Genomic DNA, 19,928 nt, shown 5'->3' with positions numbered 1-19,928 from the left:
TCTTTGTCTTGCCTTCTGTCTCCCTCTCTCTGCCGCCCCTGCCCCTCTTTCATCTGCTCACCAAGCTGCCTTTTGAGCTTCCTTGCACTTCTGTGGAGGCGGCAGGGAGCATGGAAAGCACAGGGTATTTCGAATCAGCCAGTCCTGGGTTCAAATCCTGGCTCTAGAACTTACCGGCTGTTTCTGTTCGGTTTAATATTTTGAGTTTGGGCACGTTCTTAATCTCTCTGAGCCTTCATTCCATCATCTGTAAAGTGAGATGCTGCTACTTGGCTCACAAGAATATCCTGGGGTTCAGTGTGTGATGTGACATGGAGTGGTGCTAAGGGGTGGGAGCTTTCCTGCCTCGGTGGTCCCAGTCTCCCCACCTCCTGACACTCCCACCTCTCCTGCCCAGATGCCCTCTCTCTGACCCTCCGGCTAGGAAAAGGGAAGGTGTTCAGGAGGGATACCTGGCAAGGTGGGCCCTGGTTCCCCCTGGACACAAGCTGGCTGTATAGGGGTGAGGCAAAGAATAAGGCTGAGTGGGAGGGACCCTTCTCCCTGAGTTCATTTCCTGGGCAAAGCCTAGTGTCTGGTCCTGGGTCTGGTTTGAAGGATCTAACCTAAGGGGCTGTGGCAGTACTACCAGGAGAATGAGAGGAAAGTGTGGGAGAGCAGGGCCTCTGTAACCTGGGAGGAGAAGCCGTCTGGGCTGGGACTCACCTCCCAGGTTTCAGTGGGGCGGTGTGCAAAGAGAGACTCTAACCTTCAGGGATGGGGAGTTGTGGCAGCTGGACAGGAGCCCAGGGTGGAGGGGAGATTCCTGTTCGCTCCTTCTGAGGCAGTGGTGGCAGGATGACCATTGGAGTGCAGGAGGGGAAGGCCCCTAGGTCTGGGGCTGACGTGCTGGTCGGACCTTGGGCTGGTCCCATTCCTTCTCTGGGCCTCAATTTCCACATCTGCTAAATGGGGTTAATCATCCTGCCCTATGTTCCTCATGGGGTGGGCAGAAGATCCAGTCAGAGAATAGATGGGAATGTGTGGTGATCTATAATGTAGTAATAATAATAATAACTATTATTCTGGCCATTATCTTGCCTTCCCTTCACTCTCTGTAAAACCCCCTTTGATCCACACAATCTAGCCCTGATTCATATGTGAATAGAATTAAAGAACCTCATGGCTGAAAGGAACCTCCCATTTAGTGCAAATCCCTACCCAAAATATATGTTCTCTAGACCTCTGCTTGCATGCCCCCAGGGACAGAGAGCTCACTACTCCTCATGCTGAAGAGAGATCTCTCTTCCTGGAATCTTTTCTCACTGGGCCTAGCTCTGCTCTCTGGGCCCATAAATGCCAAATGTCTTTATCAGGGACCTGAAGTCCTGACCAGGCCCCCGAGGCTTCCCCAGGGAACATGGGTTCCAGGCCCACCTCTTCCTGTCAAGCCCCTGTGAACAGACCCCACTGTATCAAAAATCTTCTAGACAGATACCTTGATGACTGACATGGCGAGCTGGAGTGACTGGCTCACCCAGCCCCCACGTCTCCTGGCCACCAGGCTCCACAGAGGCCACGACTCCCTGGCCACTCACGGAGCTACTCACAGAACTCAGCCAGAGCCTAGTTACTCTCTCTTGTCCACTTTGGCCCTTTCCTAGGGCAAGTGGAGGGCTTTGAACAGGGGATCCTGCCTCCCTAATTGACCCCTCCCAGGCTGGACCTACTTTCAAAGCTCCATCCTAGTCGCTGCCAAAAAAGGTCGTTCCAGGCAGGGCCAAGGACCAGCTCTGCTGATGCCGGTGAGATTCTACCCCAGGGACCAGTCCGACCCACTCTCCCACATTCTTGGACATGGTTATGTAGCTAACCACTGAGAAGCCCAGCCCATATTTTTCTGTCTCATCCATCAGGGATGTCACGGGGGCCTTGCTAGTGGCTGGTTGGAGTGCATGTCATCATTTTGAGCAGCCAAGAGAGGACATGCAGTTATCCCGCAGGACTCTGTGGTAGTGAACTTCTCAAACTTACTATTGTCTTTCCTGGCATTCTGGGCAGCACTTCTAGAATCTCTATTGGAATAGATGTAAGCTTCGCAGTCTAAGCTTAAATTGGCTTTTTTAGCCCCCTTTTTAATAAAAAGGGGAGAGATGCTAATATTTATAAATGCCAGTTCTTGACATGTATCATTTCAGCGAGTCTTCATCACAGCTCTCCGTGGGAGGATTGTTGTTGCCACTTGGAAGATGAGGGATCTGAGCCTTGGGAAGTGAAGTAGCTTACCCAGGGTCCCACAGCGAGCAAGGGGTGGAGCAAGGACTCAAACCCAGGATTGTCTTAGCTTCAAACTCCTGCTTTTCCCAGATTCTGGGCCCTACCGCCCCAGTCCCCACACCCCTTGGTATAACTTTACAGGTTCAGCCAGCATGTTCTTTTTTTTTTTTTTATCTGACAAATAGTGGTTTGTTTATTTATTTATTTATTTATTTATTTATTTATTTATTTATTTATGGCTGTGTTGGGTCCTCGTTTCTGTGCGAGGGCTTTCTCTAGTTGCGGCAAGTGGGGGCCACTCTTCATCGTGGTGCGCGGGCCTCTCACCATCGCGGCCTCTCTTGTTGCGGAGCACAGGCTCCAGTCGTGCAGGCTCAGTAATTGTGGCTCACGGGCCTAGTTGCTCCGCGGCATGTGGGATCTTCCCAGACCAGGGATCGAACCCGTGTCCCCTGCGTTGGCAGGCAGATTCAAAACCACCGCGCCACCAGGGAAGCCCCTCAGCCAGCATGTTCTTTACAAGCATGGGCTGGGGGCCTGCTCTGGGCCAGCCCCTCTGCAACCTCCCTCGTCCTGCCCTGTCCTGTCTTTTTGGACAATCTTGTCTCCTGTCAGCCTGAGGGTGGGCCCCAATCTCTGCCCCTCCCTGTGTGCCACACATAGGACCAGAGAACAGAGCAGGGGCTTGGGAAGAAAGATGCACCCCGGGGGGTGTGAGACTCAGCGTGTGTGTGGGGTGGCAGTCTTCCTGGTGGCTCATCTGCTGTTATTTTTTAATAGTTATTTAAATTTTTTTGTGGGGGGGTCTGGTAGTAAAAATAGTACGTGTCTGTGGTAGAAGATCTAGGAGTCATCCTTGATTCCTTTTTCTTACCCTCACCTCCTCACATCCAACTCATCAACCAACTGCCGATGAGTTGGTTTTGCTATAACATATATCCTGCATCTGTCTGCTCCCGCCCTCACCCCAGCCCGAGCCTCATCTTCTTGTCTTGGGTGACTGCGACAGTCAGCCCACTGGTCCCCTGCTCCCCTTCAATCCAGACTCCACTAAGCAGCCCAAAGGAACTTTTCACAATGAATAAAACAGCCCAGCACTTCCCAGGTGACTCTTCATTGCACTAGGGATGAAGTCCAAAACTTTACCTTGGCCTTCAGCGCCCACCCTCCTTCTGTGGCCTCCTTTCCTGCTGTCGCCCCCACCTCTGCCCATCTCATTCCACGTGCTGACCTGCTGTTGCTCCTCAAAAACACCAGGCTCCTTCCCAGCTCTGCTTTTTTTTTTTTTTTTTTTTAATATTTTATTTTTGGCTGCGTTGGGTCTTCATTGCTGCGCGCGGGCTTTTCTCTAGTTGCGGCGAGTGGGGGCTACTCTTCATTGCGGTGCGCGGGCTTCTCATTGCGGTGGCTTCTTTTGTTGCGGAGCACGGGCTCTAGGTGCGTGGGCTTCAGCAGTTGTGGCGCACGGGCTTAGTTGCTCCGCGGCATGTGGGATCTTCCCGGACCAGGGCTCGAACCCGTGTCCCCTGCATGGGCAGATGGATTCTTAACCACTGTGCCACCAGGGAAGCACCCCACTCTGCTCTTTGCCCTGCTCCTGCTGCTCTAGGAGTGACTGAGTTCTAATTGTCCAGGTATAAATTCACATGTGACCTCTGCAGAAAGGCCTCCTCTGATCCTCCAGCTAGAGTGACCCCTTAGCCCCATCCCAGGTACTCTCTCTCACATTACCAGGCTCGATTTTCTTAATTGCACTTGTCACTCTCTGGAATTATCTTGTTTCTTTATTTGCTATTTATTTGCTTATCATCTGTACCCCCCATCCCCATGAGGGGTACTCCACTGAATCTCCAGCACCTATAATATACTTAATATATAGTAAGTGCCCAATAAGTATTTGGTGACAGAATGAAAAATAACAGAGAAAAATGTAAAGGAGAAATAGAAATACAATTGTGGATATGGTAGCAGTTAATAATGTAATAATTGTTGTGTGTGTGTGTGTGTGTGTATAAGCTGGGGATCACCTGCCCTTTTAATTATAGGCTTGAGGGTGCCTGGGCCTGAAGCATTGCACATACGGGAGACACACATGTGCACATGTGGGTTGTATGCATGCACATGCATGTGCACACACTCGTTTCCCTGTTCAGTAGCAGTGTGACCTCTGACGAGGTCTTTTACCTTTTGGGCCTCAGTTGCTTCACTTGTAGAATGGGGCTGCCTGGGGCTGGAGGCAGAGGCCTGGATATCTTGGCCTCTTGAGGTCAGCCCTGGCCAGCGACAGCAGCACTGCAGGCTGCTGGGGCTCTGAGGCCTGTCTGCTGGCCTGCTGCGCTGTGCCAAGGGGTGCCAGGAAGTGTTTATTGAAGTCCACCTCCATACAGGGCTGCTCCCCGCTGCCCTCTGAGGTGAGGATCTCACCCAGGCAGGAGGGAGTAGTCCGAGGTCAGGAAATTGGCAGGAAAGCCTGGAGACATGAGCTTTGCTGCCAGGAGGTGGATGACATTCACAGTCGAGGTCTCTTGGATGCATCAGTAGCTTCAGTTTGAATGTTTTCATTTTTGTGTATGTGTTTTTGTTTTACATTTTTTTGATACCATATTTTACTTCTGGAATTTTTTTTCTTTCAATTGCTACAGAAAGAATTTCCATGCAATTAAAAAGGGAAAACACACACACATCTGTATTTCTACTGTTCCAAGTCAACAGCTGTTCCCTCCCTGCCCCCTTGCCCTTTTCCTGTGAAGACAATACTGGAACCTTGCAGAACATGTGGGAAGTAGAAGTGGCCCTTGACCTCTGTGCCTCAGTTTCCTGATCCAAAACATAAGAGTATAAATTGCTCCTCGTACAGTTGTTGTACAGACCACATGGGCCAACATTTGTAAAGCACTTAGAATGTGTTTTTGTTAAATAGGATGAGTTAATTAATAGAAAAGAAAGGGCACCGTTAATGCCACCATCATGGCACAAAGAGGCAGCAGTGGAAGTCTGTCCTTAGAGTCAGAAATCAAGAGTTTGAGCCCCGACTCTGCCCTCACTCCCCATGTAACCAGGCATATGTGTGTGGCTTCTTGAAGCCTCAGCTCCTCCATCTGTAGAATGGTTATGAAATCTGGAGGTCGTGATGCTGCAGTGCGGGCTGGGGGTAATAGATATAAGTGGGCTCTGTGAGCACAGAGACCTGCACACCGCTGCAACCCAGCCCCACCCTCATTCCTTTTCTGTTTTCTTGCTCAATATTGTTAGGTAAACATTGCTCTGTGCTGCTACCAGTCTCTGTGTTTATCATTTTTAATGGCTGTGTAATATTCCATCCAACAGAGGTGTCATGATGCACTTTGTCATCTCTAGTGTGGGATGTTTAGGCAACTTCCAGCATTTTGGTGTTATTAATAACCCTGCAGTGAACAGCTCTGTGCCCAGAGCACTTTCTCTCTGATGGATGATTTCCCCAGCCAACCTCAGGGATAGTCACTGAGGCTGCTTTGCTGGGGGGCTGGGGGATGGGCCAGCAGCAGTGGCTGGGAGAGTTAGGTCCCTTCAAAAGCAGCCTGATACCCTGCCCCAGGAGCAGCAGCATGGGTAGTGGGGCAGCAAGACACTCCGTGACAGTGCTGAGCAAGATGGGAGAACATAAGGCCACCATGGGAAGGGCAGTGGTTGCTGTGGAGTGTTGGGGCTAGGAGTCTGAAGACCTAAGTTCTGGGTTTTGCCTTTGCCACTCTCCATGTGACCTTGGGCAAATCCCTTCTCCTCTCTGGACCTCAGTTTTCTCTGGGTACTGTGGCCAGGGACTGGGCAAGTGTTGGTCCGGGGCTGTACTATTCAATGTGGTAGCCACTAGCCACATGTGGCTATTTTGATTTAAATATAAATGAATAAAATAAAAGAAAAAAATCAGATTCTTAGTGTCACTATCCACATTCCAATATCCGCGTGTGGCTAGTGGCTACCGTATCGGGCAGCACAGGTATTGAACACATTCAACATTGCAGAAAGCGCTATTCGAGACATTTCTAGAGATCCAATCAGCCCAGTGTTCTGTGATTCAAGATCTCTGTCATCATGCCTTTTTCTGGAGCCAGGAAGAAAGCCAGCATCCCTTAGATCAGAGGATTCATTAAGGGCCTAAAGAGGCTTAGTGACTTTCCAAAGCCCAGGACCTCTGGCAGTGTCCTGAGTCTGAAATATCCTCACCCTCTTTCTCTCCCCAAAGGTCCCAGCTTGGTCTCAGAGAGAAGCTGGAGAAGAGTGTGGGCCCCTCGAGGGGTGGCCCCCCAGCCAGGGACAGTGCCCAAGGGAGGCTGGTGTGAAGCCAGAGTAGTTGGTTTCCTGGTTCCTCAAACAGGAAGGCACTTGGAGGGCCTACACTGCTCTCTGCCTATGCTTGGAACACCACCATTCATGCCCTTGGGTTAAGCATTGTCCTCTCTAGGATTCTTTTACAAGTCCAGACCAGATATCAAAGGAGGCGGCTGCCTCAGTCAGCTTTGTCCTATTCTGGCTGCCTCAGGCCCTAGGCCTAGTTCTGGGCACGCACTGGGAGAGGAACTGTGAGAAATGAGTCCACAGTACTGAGGGTGAAGCTCCCCCGCCCTCTCCCCCCACACCAGGCACATACACTCTGGCAATAGCACATGGATTCCAGCCATGCCTGCCCCCCAGCCCTCCCTTCTCTTCAGAGGGAAGGCCTTCTACAGATGCTCTCCTACAGCCTGGAGGTACTTCAGGGGGAGGGGGCAGTAAATGGGGGAAATGAGATACAAGATGTGAGGAAGTGAAGATAAACTTGGCTGACTTTGGTCTCACCTTTGTCAGGGTGTGGCCACCATCTGCCTTACGCCCTGTGCCCCTCTGTCTCCCATGTGAACTGTACTGCTCACTCTTGCTTCTCCTTTTTCTAGGGACCCCGCAGCCATGTCCTGGCTGCCTTGAGTCTGCCTCCTGCCAGCGTTCCAGGGCTCTGGCCCTGTCCAGCCCCTGCACCCGCTCCCACGCCTATTCCTCACCTCAGCCTGCGCCGAAGGGACTCCTCAAGCTTCAGGACTCAGCAGGCACAATAGCAGTCACGGTAGGTGGCATGCCCACCCTGCCTACTCCCTAGCTCCTGGGGATGCCTGAGCCTTCTTGGTCTCTGGAACAGGAAGGATACATTTCTGAACACTGTATCTGTCAGGATCCCTTTGGTTGCAAGTAGAAAAAATCTTATTTCAATAAAATGAAATTATCAGCTCATGTAACTGAAGTGTCCAGGGGTAGGTTGGGCTTCAGGCAGGGCTTGATCCAGTGGTTTCAACAATGTGAACAGGATCTGTTTTCTGTCTGTATTTCTCTGCTTCTCTTTTTTGGTGATGGCTCCACTCCTAGTGGCTTTTCACATGATGTGATCATAAGACATCTGCCAGCAGTTTCTGGGGCAACATGCTACCAGGTTGAAATCTGGGGTCTGGGCTAGAGACAAAATCTGGTTTCCTGATAGAACAAATAAAAGTCCTGGAGTTGATCTCTTGGGCCCTATTGTTAGGATTAAGATCATCCTGCTCCTTTAATTGGGTCCGCAGGGCTTGGAAACATGGATGGGCTGGGGATAAGGGTCTGTCCTTCCCCAACCATGTGACCAGGAATGAGGGGGAGAGTGTTTCCCAAAGGAAGCGCAGGGTCCTGCTGGCAGGAAGAGATGCCTCCAACTGGGGGAGGCAAATAACAAATGATTATTATAGATGAGTCTGCCCTATCCTTTTTTTTAAGGCCCAGTTTAGGTCTCTCCTTCTCTAGGAAACCTTTGCTGACTGCTCCAGCCAATGGTTATTTCCTTTAGTTCATCCGCCAGCTCCACCCTTTTTACAGATGGAAAGCCTGAGGCTCAGTGTGCATTTCCTTATGAATACTCTATTGGTTACTGCATTAGTGCCAAAGTGTGTTGCTCTCTTTGCCTTGGCTGCTAGGAAGCTCATAGCTGGTTTGTGGCCCATTTCTGATAAGTGCTCAGGATGCTGTGGCATGCAGTTGCTCAGTAGTCTTGCCATTGGCTTCATCTTCTTCTCTCTCATATTTTTCCCTTGTTCTGATTTCTTCTCTTATGTTTCAGTTTGTGCTGTTCTTAGCAGCCTCAAACTCTTTTAGAAGGAGGTGGGGTATAAATAACCAAGAGTGGCCATAAATGAAGCATTCAGCGCTGACTGCAGCCAAATGCTAGGCCTTTTCCTTCCTAGAGGCAGCTGGGGTGGGGGTCTCCCCAGGCCCAAGGCCAAGCCTGTCCTCAGGGAGGCACCAAAGCCTGACCATGGTAGCCCCAGTACAATGCCCACCTTGCCCTCCTTGGGTTAAAAATGGCATTGTTCTGTTTCCCACCCTCTTCCCTTCCCATTCCTCATCTTATCAGAAGCTAATGAAAGAGACTGGGAAACCCAATCCTCTGGTAATTAAATTTACTTAACGGGTATTCAAGTGGAGTAATGAGAAGTTTAATGCAGTGATTAGATTTTTCTTTAATTAATTAAAATTAGAACCATGTGTCTTTCCAGCAAACCAACTTGACCCTCTGCTTGAGAGTAGCAGGCAAAGTAGTAGTGGAGGGTTTGGCTGGGTGAGTGGGGCTGCTGAGGGGCGGGCACAGCCTTCTGCCCAGCTCCGATGCCCACTCAGGCCAGTCTCTGATTCAGCTCCCATTTCTGAGCCCTGTGAGTGCCAGACCTGGGCTAGACCTGACTCACCCAGGGCTGAGGGATCCAGCAGTCCCCGCACCCAGCTGAAAACTGATTCAGGATGGAGGTTTCAGAGGAGGGTCAGCAAGAGTTACTTAAAGCAAGGAGCACAAAGGAGGGATTTCAGGCACTGTGATAGGAGGAGGTATTTGGGTGGCATATCTCACTGCCATGTACCAGCTAACACCTTCGCCTTCCTGTTCAGCCAGACCTGGGTTTACCTCTGTTGGCACTGGATCATCTGGGCTAATGGAATGGGGACAGTGGGGTGGATAATAGAAAAATCTGAGCTAACTCACAAACCGCTTCTCCTTGGCTTAGGAATGCATTCATGCCAGAAGGCTGACTGTCCTTGCTGTGTTTCTGAAGGCCAGTTAAGGATGCAAGGAAGCACTTCCTGCCTTGAGCCCCTTCTGTAGGAGTCAGGTGGTGGCTGGGGCATAGTGAGTATGGGAATCCCAGCATAGCTGCCTGGAGTGGAGCAGAGGACAGGCCTTGCTTGAGTAGAGGGCGGGCATAGTGGAGACTCAGAAGACAGGCCCCAGCACCCCAGGGATAGGATCACGCTAAGCTCTGACCCCAGCCCCACACTGAGCCCAGCATTGTCATGGATACTCAGTAGAGCAACAGGTGCCGGGTGGGAGGGGTGAATGGTCGTGTTTGTTCATGCCCACTGCTAGCTCTGCTGCCTGTGGGCAGGACTCCTGTGCCAGACCCCACACTCTGCAATGGACGAGATGAATCAGATGTGGTTCCTGCCCACAGGGCTGCTGGGGGAGGTAACAAGCAAGCAGTCAATGACAGCCGAGTGGTCAGAGTCGAAGTGGGCCTCACTTGGAGCGTTCCTCTGGCAGCAGGTGGGAGGGGGAGGTGCTAGAGATGGGCCAGTGGGGAAGCAGCTAAGATAGGGTCCCTGTGAGGGATGAGGAGGACGGCACCTATGAGGGTCTTGGGGGTGCCTAGGGTGAGTGATTCTCCCCGCCTCCAAGAGCTGGCTGTGACTCCCCCAGGGCATGCTCAGCGTCTGGTGAACCAAAGGACTCACCTCTGGGGCAGGTTGGTGGTGTGCTGGGCACTGGGCTGGTAATATTACTTACAAGGAAAGCATTTTTATCCATTTCACAGAAGAGGAAATGGAGACGTGCAGGGACTTGCCTAATGACACTCAGCCTGAAGTAGCCCAGTGGGGCATGGTCCCAGGGCTTACTTGTCTCCGGGCCTGCACACCACTGTTCCCGCGAGTGAACTTGCCCTGGGAGGCAGGGGCTCCTCTTCTTCCAACTTCTCCACCCCCAACTGAGTGAATACGACCGGGCACTGGTGAGGGCTGGTGGGCCTCGGAGTAGGGGGTGTGAGGAGGGCCTTGGCTGGGTAGGGGACTAGCCCCAGGAAGGAGAGTCTTCTTCTTCCTCCATCCCCACTCCTCCCCTCTCTGAATCCCACCCCTCTGGATTTCTGCACCTCCCCCCACCCCCCCGGTTCCCTCCTTCCATGGCTCAACCCCTTCTGAATAACCAGGCCTGGAGAAACCACCCAACCAGTCACCCAACACTCGCATGTGGAAACTGAGGCCTTGGGAGGGGCGGGGACTTGCTCAAGATCGTGGGGCTCTGCCTCTCATGTCTCTTTAAGGTGCAGAGTGTGAAATGACATTACCTGGAGTTTATACTTTAAACACAAGGATAGTATTTGAATACTTTTTGCTGGGCTGGGAGGCCTTGTGGGTCATCTGCCCCCACAAGTTCACATCACACGGGCAGATGCCCCGTGAGCCACCTCGGCCTCCTCGGGCACGGTGCCCCCACCAGACGCGGCCATCCCCCCTCCCTGGGTCCCAGGTGCTGCAAATCACTGTCTCATTGAATTCTCTCAGCAGTCTAGGAAGGTGCATGACTTTCTACAGATGAGGGCACCGAGGTGGGGAGCTAGGCCACTGTCCTGCAGCTAACTACAAAGGTGGATTTGCCCGCCAGGTTCCAATCGTAGGCAATCCACCCGCTCCAGAGTGCCCCCTCCTCGCCTGCGGGCAGCTGCCCCCTCCAAGGGCCCCCAGCACCCCTACCCCCTCATCCACTGCTGCTTCCCTACTTGTCCTGTGCTCCAGCCAAAACCAGTGACTCTTCCCCAATGCTCCGCACACTTGCCTACCCCCAGGCCCTTGTTCCAGCTGTTCCAGCCCCCCTGAGTTCCCTTCCCCAACTCCATCTGCCCAGATCCCCTTCATCTTTTTAGGCTGGGCCCAGATGCCACTTCCTTCATGGAGACCCCCTGTCTGCTTCATCCCAGTCAGAAGCCAGGGCCCCGCTCCTGCGAGCACCATCCGACAGCTCTTGGCCTGTCCCTCTCTTAGGCTCCTGGCCTCCATGTGTCTGACTTTACAGCACGTGGAGGGCGGAGTAGTCTCCTGGCCCCTGGCTTCCCTGGCTCGTTACCCCCAGGGCCTGACACACAGTAGGTGTGCAGGGAGTAGCTTGGGTCCCCGCCTCGGGTGGGGCTGCAGCTCCACAAACTGTCCCTTTCCTCAGCAGTCCTGGGTCAGCTGACCCCCAACTGCGCTGGTCCCAGCCCCCATCCTCACCGCCGCCCCAGCTCCCTGAGGAGACCAGCTGCTTCCTTTAGCCCTGGCTGGGTGGCGTTGGGGGCTGGCTTCTGGGCCCAGCAGACCTCCCTGTGCACGCTTGACCTGCCCAGGTTCTGGGGGCAAGATCAAGACAAACCCCAACCTTGAGACTCCCAGGCAAGTCTTGAAGCCTGGCCGGTATAGATACTTTGTGCTGAGAGCTGGTGGGGGGCTGCACGGGTGCCCTGCCTGGCAACACTCGCTGGCTCTGCTGATTGTTGGCTGTGTGACTTTGAGCAAGTTGGGTAACCCCTCTCTGCCTCAGTTTCCTCATCTGTTAAATGAGGTGATGACAAACCTTCCTAGGGTTGCTATGAGGATTGAGGGAATCAATACAATGTAAAGCATACAGCACAGCCCCGGCACAGACACATGTGTGCTCCCTGGTTGTTGGCTGTCACCGTTGCTGGGAGAGAGAGAAGGCAGAGTGTGGGGGAGTGTTCAGGGAGAGTTTCCAGAAGGTGGCGACACACGAGGAGCGACTTGAAAGATAAGGCACAGAAGGCAGGAAAGTACATTGCGGGAAGATAGAACCGCAGGGACAGAGGCCCAGAGGCAGTCTGGGGGACTAAAAGGGAGCTGAGCTTGTCTATCTAGACTTAGGCAAAGAATGGGACAAGGGGAGACCTCAGGCTGGTGGCACACAAGGGCTGTGTCCTGAGGGACCTTAGGGGCCACCCCGAGGAGTTTGGACTTTGTCTTACAGCCAGTGAAGGGCCATGGATGGGGTATTTTTCTTCTTTTTTCCTTTCCTTTTTTTTTTTTTTAACCACAAAAGCAATGTTTGCTCATGTAAAAATTGGAACAATGTAGAAGTGTGTCCTATTAAGTAGGGAAGTTCCCTCTTTGCCCTTAAATCTCATTTTGCCGAGGTCCCACTTTTGTTGGTCTGGTATGCCTCCTCCCAGAAGTTTTTCTGTGCTTTTATAAACATATTTATTGTATATTATCTAAAAAAAGAAATGGAATTGTATTATGCACATTACTCTACAACTTCCATTTTTCATTTACCAGTGTGTTGTGGGCATCTGTCAGTGTCACTGCATACAGATCTCCCATGTTCTTTTTAATTGTTGCCTAATACTCCATTGTTTGGACATAACGTAATTTATGTAACTAGTCCTGGGTTGATGGATATTTAGGTGGTCTTCAATTTTTCACTCTTGCAAATAATGCTTCAGTGAACATCCTTGTATATATACCTTGGCTGACACGTGTAAGCCTTTCTATAGGATAGACTCCTAGATGTGGAATTGCCAGGGCAAAGGGTATGCTTATTAAATTTTGATAGCTACTGTCACATTGCTCTTCCAAAAGGTTGGGCCACCCTTGGTATCTGCAGGTAGCCATTTCCCCAGCCATCCTCGCACTGAACATTATCAAGGTTTTTAATTTTTGCCAGTCCAGGAGAACATCTCACTGTGGTTTCAACACTCACTTCCCTTCTCCCCAGTGAGGCTGAGCATCTTTTCATGTGGTTATTGGCCATTTGTATTTTCTTCTCGGTGAATTGACTATTCACATCCTTTGCTTATTTTTCTTTTCTTTTTGCCTTTTTCTTATTGGTAAAAAGGAGCTTTTAGTATATTAGGAATTTTAAAATGTTTGTCTATTATATGTGTTGGAAATATTTCCCTTAATCTGCTGTTTGTCTTTTTAACTTTGTTTATGGTATCTTTGGCCATATAGAAGCTTTATATCTTTATTCTGTCAAATCTGTCAGACTTCTCCGTAGGGTTTCTGAGTTTCACGTCTTGCTTGGCCAGGCTTCCTGGAATGCTTTTAAGCGGAGCGGGGGTGAGGTCAAATTTGTGACTGGGAAAGGTCATTCTGGTTGCCACTGTGTGGAGGGTGGGTGGAGGGAGGACTGCAAGCCAGCTGCGGTGGGGGTGAGGGAGAACCGGGAGAAGATGAGTTTGAGAAATAGTCAGGAATTGGCTGACTATGGTGAGAGGATGTGAGGGTGAGAGAGGGAAAGAAAGGACTCGAGAGCGATGTCTGGGTGTTTGGCTGGGGACTGCACGGCTGATGCCTCCACCAGCCTGAGTTAGCGACAGGACCAGGGAGGGAAATGCATGCCTGTGCGCGTGAGTGCCCACCCAGGCAGGGACATGTGGATATATGAGTACATACATGCATATTCATGTCCATGCCCATGTCCATGCTTGGAAGTTCTGGAGACTGGTACATCTGTGCTATGGCTCCGTGGCAGGGAGGAGGGGCGTCTACTTTTTGTGGAATTCCTGTTCTCTACCAAGTACTGTACAAGGCAACACACACACACACACACACACGCACACACACTCGCACATGCTCTGTAATCTTTACTACCATATAAAGTATGTTTTACAGATAAGGAAGCAGACTCTGTAAGTAACTTGCTCAAGGTCACAGAGCTAGTGACTGGCAGAAAGGGGAGTTTTTGGACAACTTAGATCTGACCATCCACAGACAGAATTCCTGCCAATAGCATTGAGGGGCGGGCCTTTCATTCATTTCTAACCTGACCAACCCAGTTTCATCAGGGACTCTTAGGATGAGTGCTGGAGCCTGACTGCCTGGGTTTGAAACTCAGCCTCATTTCTTATAAGGCAAGTTACTCCCCCTCTCTGTGCCTCGGTTTCCCCATCCTGAAAATGCAGACAGTCACAGTACCACCTCCTAGGGTGCTGGTGGGCATTGAACGTGTTCGTGCATGGAAAGTGCTTAGCCCAGTGAGGGCAGAGCTCTCGGGATGCTGTCTATGGTGACTGTGATGAGATGGTGATGTCTGTGCCCCTTTACCCTCTCCCATCCCTCTCCATCCTCCCTCCACCTGCCACCTCTCTCCTGTGCCAGCTCTTCCTCAGTTCCCCACAGGAACTTCTTTCAATATTTGCCTTTGAAACTTCGTCCTCTGTTTTCATCCCCCAAACCCTTAGCAGACAGTGAATTAAAGCCCAGTCAGTCAGCAAAAAACCATTCAGGGGAAAACGATTCATGTCGTGCTCATGGAATCCTCCCCCAAGCAGTTCTAGTCAGGCATTCTCCATGAGCCAATGCGTTCATCTCAACATTGCCCAGGCCTCTGGATACCAGACCATAAGGTCCAAATCTAAAACCCCTTCCTCCCTGAGTGGGGATCCTCAAGTTTACTTTCGAGCCAGGGGTCTGAGCTGACCCCAGCCCAGCCAAATCTCCACTCTAGCCACAAGCCATCGCTGGATCCTTGACCCCAGGATGAGTAATTCTCAGCATCATTTGTCAGGAAACTTGCCCGTAGGAAACAAAAGCAGAAAGCACAGCAAATTCTGGGCACAGTTCCTTACCACTAGCATATCTAAGCAAATCCTGTGGTCATGAGGGTGGGTGCAAGGTGTCCAAACTGGGTTAAAATCTCAGGTCTGCACCCAATTTAGATTTTCTCCTATGCCAAAAAATTCACTGAAATCACCAAACTTATCATTATGGATTTCTCATCATCGAAATAAACCCCCAAGTAAATAAATCCCTAAATAGGGACTTCCCTGGTGGTGCAGTGGTTAAGAATCCGCCTGCCAGTGCAGGGGACACAGGTTCGATCCCTGGTCTGGGAAGATTTCCACATGCCACGGAGCAACTAAGCCCGCGTGCCACAACTACTGAAGCCCACGTGCCTAGAGCCTGTGCTCCGCAACAAGAGAAGCCACTGCAATGAGAAGCCCGCGCACCGCAACAAAGAGTAGCTCCTGCTCGCCACAACTAGAGAGAAAAGCCCACGTGCAGCAGTGAAGACCCAATGCAGCCAAATAAATAAATAAATAAATAAAATTAAAAAAAAAAAACAAACCCAAGTAAATAAACCCTCGTGGGAAAGAATGGAGCAGTTATTGCCTGTTTCTTTGGGGGATTTTGTTTTCAGTTGAATTGTATCAGTCACATCCTTTTATTCTTAGCCAAAAGGATGGCAAAACTCGCTTCAGTCCTTCCCAGGGAACAGCCACACCCAACTGCAGGCCCCCCACCCCCAAAGCCTCTGAGAGAGGATTCCTTATGACTGCTCTTTTAGAAGCCCCTGTCCCCAGGTCCCTGGGTTCCACCAAGTCCACCTTTGCCCCAGGGGCTTCTACACTTTAAACAACCCCACGCCTGCCTCTGATCCAAGTCCCCACCCCAGCACACCCCAGTACCTGCAGGATGCCATGCAAGGCCACAGTTTCCAGCTACTCTGGCCCCATTTCAAAACCACAGGCCTTTGGATGCACGTAGACAAGTATTGACACCGGCATCCAGAGCTCATTCTCAAGAAGTCTTTTTAATGGCCTCGAAGAAGCCGTATTGTACCAGTTTGGAGGGGGTGTGTGGCAGGAGACAGTGTATTTTACTGTAGCCAAATCTTACTTCTTGGAAAAGGCAAGAAGTCACAGGGGCTTTATATAAACTAAGGGCTTTCCCCTCAGATCGTCTACCGGCGCCCCGCTCTTATCTTGAGGGGAGGCCTCTTCTCCCTATTCCCTGTGTTGTCCCACAGGAGCACACAACATTCAAGGTGATAATTGCTAAAGTGTCAGTAAGTTCAAAATATAAACCTACAATTAAGCTTGCAGTGCATTGTCATTTGTGGCTCCAAGGCCCTGTTGGAGTTTCATTCCCCTTCCCCCACCGCAAACTGTCCATCCAGGACAGACCAGTTTGGGGTCCAAGCGCCTTTCTGAGAGCTGGTCCCAAACCTGAGTTAGGGATAAAGCTCTAAAGACACTCCAGCCTTTGTTATAAAGTCAAGTTCAAGCCCTTGAATGTAGGCCAAGGCCCCAGCTGTCATGGAGACTCTCCCAGCTGCCTCGGCTCACACCTCCCTTCCCCAGATGGGGATTGTCCTGCTAGTGGATCCTGCCGAAGGGCCTGGAACTGCCCCCTTTCCCTTGCGAATGGGGAGCCTTTCAACTTGGTGATTGAGATATTCCATCCCCCACTGAAATCCTAGTCATTTAGCGGCTCCCAAATGGAGCTTAATTCTGTCACCCAGAAAGTCATCCAAACATGTTCTCAAACCATATGCCCCCATGTGGCCAGTGGGGATGTAGGTAGCATAGTGATGTGCTGCACAAACAAGCTCTCTCTGAACTCTCGGTGATTTAATGCGACAAGGCTCCTTTCTTCTTTTTTCCTTTACCATATGAATTCACATTACATGTTCGATGTGGGAAGTGGGGAGGGTGGCAGCCTCTGGTCCATTTAGTCACACAGGGACCCAGGCTGACAGAAGCTCCACCATGTGGTAGCTGCCCCATCTGGAACTTGTGGCCTCCTTCAGCCACTGTGGCAAAGAAGAGAAAATGGTAGAGGCACACACTGGCTCCTAAATGCATTGGCCCAGCAGTGACACACATCACTTTTGTTCACAGCCCACTGGCCAGAACTTCTCATATGGCCTCAACTACCTGTAAAGGAGCTGAGGAAGTATGGGGACATTCTGTGGGGGGGAAGGCATGGAGGAAATGTGCCCAGACATTCAGTGAGCAGTAAAGTTATCTATAGCAGGGGTTTTATGGGGTGCTCTCAGAGCAAGGGTTTCAGAATTGCCAAGGCCATGAGTTCCTGTTCATTCTCTCCACCTGGGGAGGCCCAGGGTTTGTGGGAGGGACTGATGGGAAGAGTTTTGAGGAAGAGTCCCTGTGAATGAATAAGCCCCGTGGCAGGCCCAGGCCCTCTACTATCAGGCTCCAGGTGTGACTCAGCCTCACCCCTATTATCCCCATTGGACACCTGCCGTACCAACATAAAATGAATTTTTTAGGAGGAGAAGCAGGATTGAGAGTGAGAATGAGTTCAGCTTTGGAGGGAGAAAATCCAAGAGGCGGCATCTAGAAGCCACTCTGTCTTAGTCTGTTCAGGCTACTATAACAAAATACCAGAGACTGAGTGGCTTATAAGCAACAGTAGTTTAATTCTTACAGTCTGGAGGCTGGAAATCCAAGATCAAGGCGCTGGCAGATTCAGCGTCTGGTGAGGACCTGCTTCCTGGTTCATAGATGCCATCTTCTCGCTGTGACCTCACATGGCACAAGGGGTGACAGGGCTCTCTGGGGTCTCTTTTTTTGTTTTTTTAAAAATAAATTTATTTATTTATTTATTTTTGGCTGTGTTGGGTCTTTGTTGCTGTGCATGGGCTTCTCATTGTTATGGCTTCTCTTGTTGTGGAGTACAGGCTCTAGGTGTGCGGGCTTCAGTAGCTGTGGCATGTGGGATCAGTAGTTGTGGCTCGCAGGCTCTAGAGCTCAAGCTCAGTAGTTGTGGAGCACGAGCTTAGTTGCTCCGCGGCATGTGGGATTTTCCCCGGCCAGGGCTCGAACCTGTGTCCCTTGCATTGGCAGGCAGATTCTTAACCACTGCGCCACAAGGGAAGCCCCGGGGTCTCTTTTATAAGGGCACTAATCCCGTTCATGAGGGCTGCACTCTCATGACCTAATCATCTCCCCAAAGCTGCACCTCCAAATACCATCACATTGGAGATCAGGTTTCAACATATGAATTTTGAGGGGACACAAACATTCAGTCCATGGCACGCTGGATTGAAGTTGTTGCCTTTCTTCCACATTTTCATTCCTTTAGCAAATGTGTCTGCTATGGGCCAGGTAATGTATTGATTATGACTCCAGACTCTGACTCCAGAACACCTGGGATTGAAGCTGGGCTCAGTCCCTTATTAGCTACTGGTTAATTACTTCTCTCTGTCTTTGTTTTCTCCTCTTTAAAAAGAGGATAGCATCTGTCTCTCTTAGGGTGGATGTGAGGATTAAATGAGTTAATATTTGTAAAGCACTCAAAACAGTGCTGGGCACATGATAAGGACTCTATAAATGCTCGATATCATCATCATCACCATCACCATCATCTTCATCACCATCATCATCATCATCATCATCATTATCCAGTACCAGATACTCTTCTAGATATTGGGGGAGTAGATGCCAAGGTCCCTGCTCTCACATATGATGGGAGAAATGGAAAATAAACAAATAATTAAATCAAGATGGTACTTTCAAATAGTGATGGTACTAAAATAATAAATCAGGCACATAAAAAAATCACTCATCATCATTAGTCATTAGGGAAGTGCAAATTAAAACCCCCAGTGAGATACCACTGCGTATCTCTTACAATGACTCTTGCAAAATTGACAACAGTAAGTGCTGGTGAGGATACAGAGCAACTGAAACTCTTATATGTTGCTAGTGGGAATGCAAAATGGTACAGCCACTTTGGAAAACTGTCTGACAGTTCCTTATAAAGTTAAAAATATGCTTACCATATAACCCAGCAATCCTACTGCTAGGTGTTTACCCAAGGGAAATATAAACTTATGTTCACGCAAAAACCTGTATGCGAATATTTATAGTGGCTTTATTCATAATCACCAAACAGTGGGAAAAAAATCCCAGTGTCCTTCAGCTGGTGAATGGATAAACAATCGAATACTACTCAGCAATTAAAAAAAAAAAAGAATGAAATTCTGGTACAAGAAACAACACAGGTAAATCTCAAATGCATTATTTGATAAATGAACAAAGCTAGACTCAAAAGGCTACATATAGATGATTCCATTTGTATGACATTCTGGAAAAGACAGAACTATAGAGGCAGAAAACAGATCAGTGGTTGTGAGAGGTAGGGAGTGGGGGGAGTGGACTACAAAGGGACAGCTCATGGAGATTTTTGGATCTGGGGGTTAATAGAATTGTTCTGTATCTTTTTTTATTTTATTTTATTTATTTATTTTTGTCAGCATTGGGTCTTTGTTGCTGCGCACGGGCTTTCTCTAGCTATGGCGAGCGGGGGCCACTCTTCATTGCGGTGCACGGGCTTCTCATTGCAGTGGCCTCTCCTGTTGCGGAGCACGAGCTCTAGGCGCACGGGCTTCAGTAGTTGTGGCACACGGGCTCAGCAGTTGTGGCTCGCAGGCTCTAGAGCGCAGGCTCAGTAGTTGTGGCGCACGGGCTTAGTTGCTCCGTGGCATGTGGGATCTTCCCGGACCAGGGCTCAAACCCGTGTCCCCTGCATTGGCAGGCAGATTCTTAACCACTGCACCACCAGGGAAGTCCTGTTCTGTATCTTAATTGCAGTAGTGGTTACACGCTGTATGCAGCTATCAAAACTTAGAACGGTGCACTAAAAAGGATAAAGTTTGATCCAGTTTTATTGAGAAATAATTGACATACACCACTGTATATATTTAAGGCGTACAGCATGATGGCTTGATTTACATATATTGTGAAATGATTACCACCTAATATCCATCATCTCATATAGATACAATAGAAAGAAAGGGAGGAAGAAAAGAGATAAAAAAGTTTTTTCTCCTTGTAATAAGAACTCTTAGGATC

General features: G+C 50.0%; 1 protein-coding gene across 1 annotated transcript in view; it reads left to right on the top strand.

The window, feature by feature from the left end:
* Positions 1 to 7,213: 7,213 nt before the first annotated feature.
* LINGO1 (leucine rich repeat and Ig domain containing 1) overlaps positions 7,214 to 19,928 on the top strand; it is a 78,978-nt gene continuing 66,263 nt past the window's right edge. Inside the window, exon 1 of the mRNA XM_057543400.1 lies at positions 7,214 to 7,333. The gene's annotated coding sequence lies outside the window, so the exon portion shown is untranslated. The remainder of the gene's footprint in view (positions 7,334 to 19,928) is intronic.

This window comes from Balaenoptera acutorostrata, chromosome 3 (genome assembly GCF_949987535.1).
Source record: "Balaenoptera acutorostrata chromosome 3, mBalAcu1.1, whole genome shotgun sequence".
Taxonomy (NCBI): Eukaryota; Metazoa; Chordata; class Mammalia; order Artiodactyla; family Balaenopteridae; genus Balaenoptera; species Balaenoptera acutorostrata.
Note: the sequence above shows the minus strand (reverse complement) of the source record. Positions and strands in the feature narration are given on the sequence as shown.